General features: G+C 41.2%; 1 protein-coding gene across 2 annotated transcripts in view; it reads left to right on the top strand.

Annotated features, from left to right (window-relative positions):
- Window positions 1–10,259, top strand: part of TMEM38B (transmembrane protein 38B) — a 37,128-nt gene that overhangs the window by 237 nt on the left and 26,632 nt on the right. The window contains exon 2 of one of the 2 annotated variants that reach the window (XM_006768725.2): window positions 7,354–7,426. The exons of the other annotated variant lie outside the window; for it this stretch is intronic. The gene's annotated coding sequence lies outside the window, so the exon portion shown is untranslated. The remainder of the gene's footprint in view (window positions 1–7,353; window positions 7,427–10,259) is intronic. 2 annotated transcript variants of the gene reach the window in all.

The raw sequence follows: 10,259 nt of genomic DNA, 5'->3' as shown, positions 1-10,259 counted from the left end.
CTGGGGTCCGCAGCCGGGAAGGGCTCCCGGGATGGGGGCGCTGCGGCTCCCAGGGTTCGCGCGGTCTCCGCTGGTGCCACCGCTTCTTGCAAAGTGTTTAAAAGTCACCCGGGGGCCCAGCTCCGCAGAGCGCCTCTGACCGAATGGCTTGGAGGAGGGACCGTTTCGGATCGCTTTCCTTTTAGGAAGGTGTATAAACACCCCAAAATCTCCAGTCGGCACACCAGGCAGGCATGCCTCGCTTTATTGCGCTTTGCTTGATGGGGCGTGTTTTGTTTCGTTTTACAGATTGAAGGCAGGACACCCCCCTCCCTCCCCCCCCAGCAAAAGCATTGCCACCAGCTTTATTGCTTTACTTGCCTTATTGCGCTGGAGGTCTGGAACTTGGGCTTGGGGCTTGAGGATGATGCTGTGCCTCTTATAGACGACTGGTTTTTCAACCTCTTGTACCTCACAAGTATTTCTCATTTACACTGAAGTTTATAGCCCAGGCTAAATCGTTGTCCGGTAGGAGTTTTGACCTGGAAAAGGGGAATCTTATTTGTATTAAGTAAGGACAGATAATCTGCATAAGATACTGCTTCCTTGATTTGAAAAGAAGTACAATTTTCTCATGACATGTTCAGTAGTTGGTATTTTCTTGTGTGGGCTGAATCAGAGGTTCTCAAAGTGTGGTCCAGGAACCCCAGGGGTTCCTTGCACTTGCAGGTCAAAATTATTTTCCTAATAGCAGATGTTGCCTTTGTCACACTCATTTTCTCACAAGTGTACCGTGGAGTTTTCCAGAGGCTACATAACCAGTGATACTGTAACATTGAATGCAGATACAAGACTCCAGCTGTTATCTATTTTAAGGTAGACCTTAAAGAGATTGGTAACATATAAAAGTGTGGCTTTTCTTTCTAAATGGGTTATACTTTGGAAAATAGCTATTTTTCATGAAAAATACATTATTTATGTTAACATTTAGTGCATTTATTATTTTTAAAATGAATACATAAAGAACTTTTAAATTATCCTAAGTAATAAAGAGCAAATATGCAAATGGTCATCATGCCCTTGTGCCCTTGTGCAGGGGCCAGGAAACCTGAGGCCGCACCCCCTGCCCAGTGCTGGGGTGGAGGAACCTGAGGCCGTGCCCCCCATCCCGGCGCCAGGGCTGGGGAACCTGAGGTTGGGCCTCCCTGCCCTGTGGGGCTTGACGGGGGTGGGGCTGGCCTGGTCTGGATCTCATGCGATTTCAAGGTGCACATGGGTGGGCAGGGACTTGACTCTGGGTCCCGCGACGCGCCCTGGACTCTGACAGGAGCGAGATTTTCATATACATTTTACTAATTTTTCATCTCTGACACTTCTATTATAGAGAAAGGGCAAATAGCAATATTAAAATATTTCCTCTAATTAATTCCCTTTTAATGTGCACGAATTTCATGCACCAGGCCACTAGTTTTATTATAATTTCTGATATTCTAAATGTTAATACATGAAACCCACATAAGCAAAAGATCTTTGAGGTTTTAAATACTTTTTTTTTCTTTTTAAGGGTAAAATTTTATTTTTAAGGAATTTCATGCTACACTTTTTCAGTGAGTCACATAAGAAAGCAAAAATGTGCCTGGCTGGCGTTGCTCAGTGGTTGAGAATCGACCTATGAACCAGGTCACAGTTCGGATTCCTAGTCAAGGCACATGCCCAGGTTGCTGGCTCCATCCCCAGTAGGGGGCGTGCCGGAGGCAGCAGATCATTGATTCTCTCTCTGATGTTTCTGTCTCTCCCTCTTCTTTCCTCTTTAAAATCAATAAAAATATCTTTTAAAAAAAAAGAAAGCAAAAATGTTATCCTCCCCTCATCCTAGAAATAAATAGGAAGGGCATAAAATTTCTTTTTAAATCACATTGGAAGTTTAGCACCAGCATCCAAAATGAACAGAAAAGCGGGGGGAAAAGCATTTACTATATATTTCAGATTTCTTTGGTTGGGGTTCTCTCCATACAGTATTAATATTTCTTCTTTCAAATCGTATTACTGAAACAGTAAAAACCATGAAAAAAATATAAACCTAGTGGTTGCTGAAACTTGCGGGGTTGGGGGGGCTGCTTTCTTATCTTCTGTGCAGGCATTCCCTGAAAAATAGCTGGAAACATTGGCTGACGTTCTCCCTTTTGTGTTGGTTTTGTGAACAGTAATCATAAACATTCTAATGTCCACATCTTGGTTTTTAGTCTTCCTCTTTATTGCTGTGTGTTTCTTTTTTTTTTTTTTTTAATATATCTTACTGATTTTTTTACAGAGAGGAAGGGAGAGGGACAGAGAGTTAGAAACATCGATGAGAGAGAAACATCGATCAGCTGCCTCCTGCACACTCCCCACTGGGGATGTGCCCGCAACCAAGGTACATGCCCTTGACCTGAATCGAACCTGGGACCCCTGAGTCCGCAGGCTGACGCTCTATCCACTGAGCCAAACTGGTTAGGGCGCTTGTGTATTTCTTTGGTGTTGGTAAGGTCATGGTCTGCTTTTTCTTTTACTGTTTGAATGGTCATTGTTTCTTTAGGTCACTGCTCGCCCGGATCTGGAGGTCAGAGTCTGCGACTCCCTCCCGATTGTAAACAATCGCGCCCTCCGCGCTGCCAGCCCCGCTCCGCGCGCACTCGGTACCTGAGAATTTCACTTCAGCACTGCGTCCCCTCTGAGTCTGGATATAATATTCTCTTTACTCCTAGTTGTAGAATTTCCACTCAGCCAGCCCGCCTGTGTTTCTGGATGTTGTGGGTCCCTGGTTCAAGCTTAATTTGAATTGGTTGTTCAAGGCGGCAATCTCCGGCGTTAACCTATGCCGCCATCTTCGGTTCTGGTCTGCTTTTTCTTTTACTGTTTGAATGGTCATTGTTTCTTTAGGTCACTTGCTGATGGTGAAGGTGTCTGGGGAGCCTGGTGTTACGAAGCACTGCTCTGCTAGGTGGCTGGAGCAGGGCTCTCAGATGGCACTTCACCTGCCTTGGTTTCTTTGCCATCTGGTGAAGGAGCGTTAGCAGGATCGGGGCAACGCTGATAGTTGTATGGGCACCAGTATCCGCGGAGAAAAGAAGGCTGGTTTGTACCATTAGCCACTTGTTGATTCTCTTTATCTTCAGCCTCTTCAGTGGGACAGCTGGGGTAGGTCATGGGTGAGGAGGTCCCTTACGTTATCTTGGACAGTAAGTTTGATTTTGATGAACAGGTCCCTGAAGTTGCACTCCCTCTGGGACTCCATCTTTCATCTCTCCACTAGCATCACATCCAAGGAGATATGGTGGTTTCCCCCTTTTCTTTTTCCATGTGACTTGTGCTTCTTAAGCAGATATCAAGGTGTTTAATAAATTTGTGTTTTTGTTTCTTTTTGATTTGCATTCTGTTGGGATGGGGAAAGACCCACGAGCGATGGTCAGAGGTCTGTCCCACGTGGTCAGGCAGGAGCCACCACTGGTACTGAGGGCCGAGGGCTGTACTGGGGGCCGTACAGCTCAATGAATTTTCATAGTGACTATCTATGTAATCAACATCTATAAAAATAGAACATTCATAATGCCCCCCCAAACCCCCTTTGCTCTATGATGTTGTAAAGGGATTCTGCTCAGTATCGGGTGGGAAAGGATGTCTCACAATTTACTTCTGTGTGTTTAGAGAATCTTAGATTGTCTTTCATGTTTTAATTGAAAGGAAAGTTAGGATATTTGAGCGACCTGACATAAAATATTGGTCAGGGAGGGTACTGTGGTAGAAAGAGCTCATAAGGTCAGGAGACCAGTATTTAGTTCAAACACTGACTGGGTAGCTTGGGATATTTACGAGTAACAGTATTTGTGCAGTGAGCGAGCTGAACTAGAACACCAGCTGGGCAGTAGCCCCTTCTCAGGAGCCTCAGTTTTGACTCTAAGGTTCTAACTTCTGTTGGAGGGCAGGAGAGTTGACATAGACCTGAAGCAAGACTGTGATAGTGTACTCTTCGTCTTGCCAGGTAAAAGCAAAGTGTTTCTGGGATTCTTTGCACGTTAATATGGAGAATAAAACATTTGCTTCCCAGGTTACAGGGGTTATTTTGTTTTGTTCCAGTAACAATGTGGCATCTGGAATACCGGCTGCAATTGGAGTCACTGCCTGTCTACATTTATGATTATGGTAATCACAGTCCTTCTCCAAATTCATCCGTCTTCTCTATAGACCAAACAGGCAAGTGGAATGGCTAAGTCCACCCCTTGAGTGGGTTCCTTGTGGAGGTGGTTGGGTAGTGCCTTGACTAGAAGCTGTCCACTGGGTACGCTGGCTCTGGGGCCTCCCAGGTGGCATAGGCCAAGGTCAGCTACTGCCTGTGTTTAGCCCAGGGCCACCGGCATAAGCTACAAAGCGATCTGCAGATGGTTGCTATTTGTGCTGGGCTTGGAGGTGCCCAGGCGAGGTCAATCTGTGAACCAGGGTTGGCTGCCTGTAGCGCCAGGCCTGTAACCACTTAGCGAGAGGTATGGGCATGCCAAGGCCAAGTGCTGCTTGTTTGAGAGATTTCAGGCAAGTCTGAAGCATGAGCCAAGACATGCCTTTTGTATGGAAAAGCCACTGAAAAATAGCTTGGGTGAGCCCCCACGTTGGGTGGGATGGGTTCTCAGGAAATCAACAGGGCAGGGTGAACAACGTTAGCCAGGTTGATGGAGACTCAGATATGGCGCCCTCCTGTGGGCTCTGTGGGGGAAGGGTTCATAAAAGGAACAATGGCTTCTGTTAGCACTTCTGTCTGAGAGAAAGCTGCCTCTCCAGCTCTTGCCTTGATGGCAGATACTTTAGTTCTTCCCTCTGTGTCCCTGGTGTCTTTTCAAGCTGCTGCCCTGTGCTAGAACTCAGAGGGAGTAGATCCGATTAGTCTATTTAAGAGGAACTGCCTGGGACTCAGCCCTCCCTGTCACTCAGCCACAATCCCCACTGTTTTTTACGGCCATAAGTTATGGAGACTTATCTTCCTGGCACTGGAACATTGGCCTGGGGTGCCTGGTGTGGGGCTGGGACCTCTTGCTCTTTAGGGGGCATCTTGGCAGCAGAGATAATCCTCCCAATTTTTACCTACCATATGTGGATGTGGGACCAGCCCATTTCTCTCTCTGACCCTCATACTAGTCTCAGTGTATCTTCTTCTGTATAACCTTAGTTGTAGGACTTCTGTTTATCCAGATTTCAGGTGGTTCTGAATGGTGGCAGTTTTGTAGTTTAGTTGTATTTTTTATGTGGTTGTGGGAGGATGGGAGTACTGCATTTATCTATGCTGCCATTTTGACCGAAAGCCTCTCATAATGAAAATATTTTGATGTTAAAGTTCATAGGTGATTATATGTATGTACTTTAAACATCTTATACTTTGAATTAGATTCATATGCTAATGTGACAAATTTTGCTGAGAGTTTTGGGGAAAATAATTCTATTGAATTATTGTCACAAACATTTACATTCCAGATAGGACAGAATTTTCTCTTTAATTTTTATTTATTAATAAAAAATTTTTTTGGATCTTCACCTGAGGATGTGTTTTTATTTTTAGAGAGAGAGGAAGAGAGAAAGAAAGAGAGGGAGAGGTGAGAGAAACATTAATCAGTTGCCTCCTGTAAGTGTCACAACCATGGATCAAAGCTGCAACCTAGGTGTGTGCCCTGACTGGGAATTGAACCTGCAGCCTTTTTGTATACGTGACAATGCTCCAATTAACTTATCCACTCAACCAGGGCAAGAATTTTCTCTTTTAAATGTCAGTATGTTAAAAATAAAATAATGTATTCTAATTAACATGCTTGTTCCTTAGCTAAGAAGTACATATTTGTTTTAAAAATGAGAAGAAATTAAAAATATCACATTAACTATTTTTGTTATCAAATATTTTTTTGTATGCTCTAAAGATATGCAAGCTATCTCTCTTTAACTTTCTATATTTTCATAGTTTAACTTCACATTAAACTAATTTTGATACCAGTATGGTATATACAAAGAAACATAGCATCCAAAGAACTTTATCATAAATTCCTCTTAATGTAAAATGTGTTACCATAGTGTGTGTACTGAAAAGAGTGTTATAGAAAGGCCAGTTTGAGTTAGAGAAATTTTTCTAGGTGACATAATTTTGAAAATTAGGACTGATGTGAGGGAGACCCTCCCTTCAACTCTGTTCTTTTCTTTTTTCCCTAATAAGATCTTAGTTTCAATGATTTAAGACTGGTTGGTGTTATGAGTACTTTTTCAGTGCCATGATGTGCCTTTCTCATCCCTACTTTGCAATAAGAGCTCAAAAGAATTATAGCTTGGTCTCAGAGAACTGAGTCAGAAGCAGCCCAAGGGTTGCATTTTGCATACCTCTTTTTTTCTGCTGTCAGTGATCAATCCACTCAGCAGATAAATCAACAGAGTTTATGCCATGTCCTAGATAATAAATACATGTTTTTATGTATATCCACTCATCTTAAATCCTTATAAGTTATGCATTTTTCCCATTTTATGAAAGTTGAAATTTAAGCTTGGAGGTTAGAGGGTGTGTAAAAAGATCACAAAACTGGTATGCAATCATAGCAGCCTTTCTCACTTGTGATACAATTACGGGAAATTAATTGTAATATGATATAAATAAATAAATAGGAAAGCAAACAAATTGTTGTGTTCACTACAAAGGGTAAGTACTGGAACCAGGATTTATTTGTGGGCAATTAAGCTCTAGATGACATACTCTTAAAAAAACATTATGTTTTTATTTATTTTTAGAGAGAGAGGAAGAGAGAGTGATAGATAGAAACATTGATGAAAGAGAAACATTGATTGGCCACCTCCTACACACCACCGACTGGGGATTGAGCCTGCAACCAGGCATGTGCCCTGACCGGGAATTGAACCATTGATCTCTTGGTTCATGGGTTGACACTCAACCACTTAGCCACACTGGCTGGGCATAGACTCCATACTATTAAGCACTCTCTATTGCCTTTCAGCATGAGGATTGCTCAGTATGGCAGCTAGTGTCCATTGACCAGAAGATCACACTGTGCTTACTAACCAATGTAATCAGTCATCACTGTATGCGGTAATACTGAACAGTGCCTATACACATATTAGATAGATAACTACATATATGTATTTAGGGAAATAGTGGTATTAGCTTTAAAGACAAGCATGATCATGTGTCATCAAAATAACTCTAAAAATTCTTTGGTTTATTGCTACACTGGAGATTGACATCCTGTCTTTTAGTAAGTTTCTTGTAACCAATTTTTCTTCCAGATTGGAACAGGTCACCATTTCTTGAGTTGTCACCAGATGGGTATCATTAAACCTTGACATCACTTCTCTTGACAGGATGTGTACACCACAGAAAATTCACATCTGCCAACTCATGTTCATTCCCGGGCACATTTTGTTGTGTGGAATGGTGGGTTGCACTATTTAAATATTTATATCTCTTTTGTTTTTTCTCTCCTGAGTATATATGAATGCATTCCCATGTTAATACAAGTATGATGATGTTATTGTACTGAATTTGCATATACATTTTCATAGTTACTTTGTTTTTCATTTTTGCATAAGTGAGCTTCCCCCTAAGACAGTGGTTCTCAACCTTCTGGTCCTTTATAACAGTTCCTCATGTTGTTATCCAACCATAAAATTATTTTTGTTGCTACTTCATAGCTGTAATGTTGCTACTGTTATGAATCATAATGTAAATATCTGATATGCAGGATGGTCTTAGGCGACCCCTGTGAAAGGGTCATTCAACTGCCAAAGGGGTCGCGACCCACAGGTTGAGAACCACTGCCCTAAGAGGTAACAATAGTTAAGTTTGGTTGCATATTATTGCAGACCTAATTTTATGTATTACTTACATGTGTATGTACCTATAGAAATATTTGGTTTTCTGTTCCCCCCGCCCCCATTAATGATTTCTTCCTGTACATATTATTTATATGCATATGTTTTTCTTTTTGTCATGTAAAGTTGCTACATTCTTTTGAATAGATGCATTGCATTCCTCAGATAGGATATGACATAATGTGTTAGAATCTTGTTTAAATATACAGATAATAAATGAACATTTTATTTTAAATAATTCAAATACAATTAAATAATATAATCAAAATAAATTTAAGGCCACTTTGATCATCTTCCCAAATCCCAAGCTTTTCTCAAGAGATAAGAGTTAACATTTGATGCCTTAACCGGTTTGGCTCAGTGGATAGAGTGTTGGCCTGCGGACTCAAGGGTCCCAGGTTCGATTCCGGTCAAGGGCATGTGCCTTGGTTGCGGGCACATACCCAGTGCGGGGTGTGCAGGAGGCAGCTGATTGATGTTTCTCTCTCATCGATGTTTCTAGCTCTCTATCCCTCTCCCCTCCTCTCTGTAAAAAATCAATAAAATACATTTAAAAAAAAAGAAAGAGTTAACATTTGATTTATTGCACACCTGTTCTGGGTATTCTGTGTATCTGTATGTTCCTAGAAATTAATTACAGGAAAAAAACCTGAAAAACACATTCACATGGAGACTAAATAACATGTTACTGAACAATGAATTGGTTATCAATGAGATCAAGGAAGACATTAAAGACACCTTGAGAAAAAAAAAAGATACCTTGAGAGATATGAAAATGAAAACACAACAACCAAAAATCTATGGGACACAGTGAAAGCAGTCCTAAGAGGGGAATTTATAGCAATGTTAGCCTACCTCAAGAAATAATAAAAATATCAAATAAACTATTTAACCTTATAACCAAAGGAACAGGAAAAAGCCCAAAGTGAAGAGAAGGAAGGATATAATAAAGATTAGAATAGAAATAAACAAAATAGAGTCTTAAAAAAAGTACAAAAGATCAGTGAAACCAAGAGCTGATTCTTAGAAAACAAACAAGATTGACAAACCTTTAATCATGTTCATCAAGAAAAAAAGAGAGAGGACCCAAATAACTAAAAAAAATTAAAGAGAAGTAACAGCTGACACCAGAGAAATACAAAGGATTATAAGAAAATATGAGCAACTGTATGCCAACAAATCAGACAATCTGAAGGAAATGGATTAATTCCTAGTTACATACATTCTTCCGAAACAAAATCTGAACTGATTACAACTAATGAAACCAAAGCAGTGATCAAAAAACTCCCAGCAAACAAACGTCCTGGACTAGATGGCTTCACAGGTGAATTTTGCCAAAAATTTAAAGAAAAACTAACACCTATCCTTCTCTAGCTATCCCAAAAAATTCAAGAGGAGGGAGGACTTCCAAGGTCATTTTATAAGGCCAACATTATTCTAATTCCAAAACCAGATACGGACACTACAAAGAAAGAAAATATAGACCAATATACCCGATAAACATAGTTGCAAAAATCCTTAGCAAAATATTAGCAAATTGAATCCATCAATACTTAAAAAGATCATACACCATGATCAAGTGGAATTTATTCTGGGGATTCAAGGTTGATACAATATCCACAAAACAGTTATGATGCATCACAAACAAAATTAGGATAAAGATCATATGGCCAGTTTGCTCAATGTTTGGAGCGTTGGCCCATGGACCAAAGGGTCTTGGGTTCGATTCCTGGTCGGGGTGCGTGCTGGAGGCAGCCAAACAATGTGTCTTTCTTATGTTGATGTTTCTCGCCCCTCTCCCCTGTCCCTCCCTCCACTCTTTCTGAAAAATCAATGGAAAAAAATCCTTGGGTGAGGATTAAAAAAAAAAGATCATACGGTCATATCAATAGATGCAGAAAAAGTATTTGACAAAATGCAGCACCCATCTGTAATAATAAAAGTGTAATATGCTAATTAGACCGGATGTTTTTCTGGATGTCCTGGACGAAGCCATGGTGGACGGGGGCCGAGGCAAAGGCGGCTGCCGCGGCTAGAGGGGCCGAGCCCCTTGCACGAATTTCGTGCATCAGGCTTCTAGTTTATGATAAAAAACTTAACAAAGTGGGAATAGAGAGGAACATACCTTAACATAATACAGGCTATTATATAAGACAAATGTACAGTCAACTTCATACTCAGTGGGGGAAAACCAAAAGTGTTTCCCTTCAGATCAAGAAGAGCAAGACAGGGTTTGTTCACTTTCACCACTCTTTTTTTTTTTTTTTAAATATATTTTATTGATTTTCCACAGAGAAGAAGTGAGAGAGATAGAAAGTTAGAAACATCGATCAGCCGCCTCCTGCACATCCCCTACTGGGGATGTGCCCACAACCCAGGCACATGCCCCTGACCGG

The sequence above is a fragment of the Myotis davidii genome, unplaced genomic scaffold, assembly GCF_000327345.1.
Source record: "Myotis davidii unplaced genomic scaffold, ASM32734v1 scaffold723, whole genome shotgun sequence".
In the NCBI taxonomy this organism is placed as follows: Eukaryota; Metazoa; Chordata; class Mammalia; order Chiroptera; family Vespertilionidae; genus Myotis; species Myotis davidii.
This window is presented reverse-complemented; position numbering and strand designations above follow the sequence as displayed.